The following is a 1193-nucleotide window of genomic DNA, read 5'->3' as shown; positions in this document are numbered from 1 at the left end:
GTTACTAAGTGTCAGCTTCAGCTCAGTCATTTCAGGCGTTCAACCGGTGTATACAAAGTTCGCAGCATCGGATCAACCGGTGAACAGATCACAAATTTGACCTGAAAATCAACTGATTATTTGCATCATTCAACCGACATGTTCATTTGTGGAAGCATCGGTTCAACCGACGTACAGATGCAGATTTGGCAGTGTTTCTGGTAAACTACACCGACGCAATCAACCGGCGTTAAAAACCTAAGCGTCGGATCAACCGGCGATAAGAAAAATTGCGGGGTCCACATGTCATATAACTTTCTTGCCCTCGAGCCGCCGCTCGTTTAACCGTCTGTTCATCTCCCGCTTCCCACACGCCACCTCGCCGCCCGCGCGCCTTGCACCGCCCGTCGCGCCGCCGGCTGTCGCTCTGCCGCCCGTTGCGCCACCGCCCGCGCATTTCCAACGCCGCTCACCGCACCGCTGCCTGCACGCGCCTCACGCCACCACCCACGCGCCGCCCCATTCTGCGCCACCCTGCGCCGCCCCTGCGCCGCCGCCACTGCCTTCCGCGCCGCCGCTGTCCGCCTCCCACGTGCAACCGCCGTCCGCTCATCGCCGCCCGCCGCATTCCCGCGCCGGCGCCCGTACGCGCCCACTCTCCCTCGCGCCGCCGCCTTCCACCACAGCGCCACCTTGCAGCTCCACCACGCGCCATCTGCACCACATTGCGTCATTCGCACTCCGTGCATCGCCATCACGCCATCGCCACTGCCACCTAGTGCCGCCCACGCACAACCTTCGCCGTGCCGCGTGTTTGTTTCTGTCAGGTGATCGGGATGGGTCGTGACAAGAGGAAAGGGAAGGAGATCATGGTCGAGGAGCCCGCTCGCAAGCAGACTCGCGCAGCCAGAGAGGCCGAGAGGGCTGAGATGGTGGCTAAGGCCGCCGAGGAGCAGGCATCAGGCCGTGCTCGTCCGTTCGCGATCAGAGATTCGCCAGCCAGGGGCAGAGGCAGGGGCAGAGGGATGGGCTGAGTCAGAGGGGCCAGGGCCACCAGAGCCGTGACAGCAGCAGCAGCAGAGTTAGATCAGTCCCATTCAGCGGCAGAGTCGGATTCAGATACAGAGACAGAGCAGTCCGAGCAGTCTGAGGGGCAGGATACACAGCAGTCACCAGCTCTACGACGTTCTAGCCGCACCCGGCAGACCGTCCCC

The sequence above is a fragment of the Panicum hallii genome, chromosome 9 (assembly GCF_002211085.1).
Source record: "Panicum hallii strain FIL2 chromosome 9, PHallii_v3.1, whole genome shotgun sequence".
NCBI classification, from domain to species: domain Eukaryota; kingdom Viridiplantae; phylum Streptophyta; class Magnoliopsida; order Poales; family Poaceae; genus Panicum; species Panicum hallii.
The sequence above is the reverse complement of the archived record's forward strand: the minus strand, read 5'-3'. Positions refer to the sequence as shown.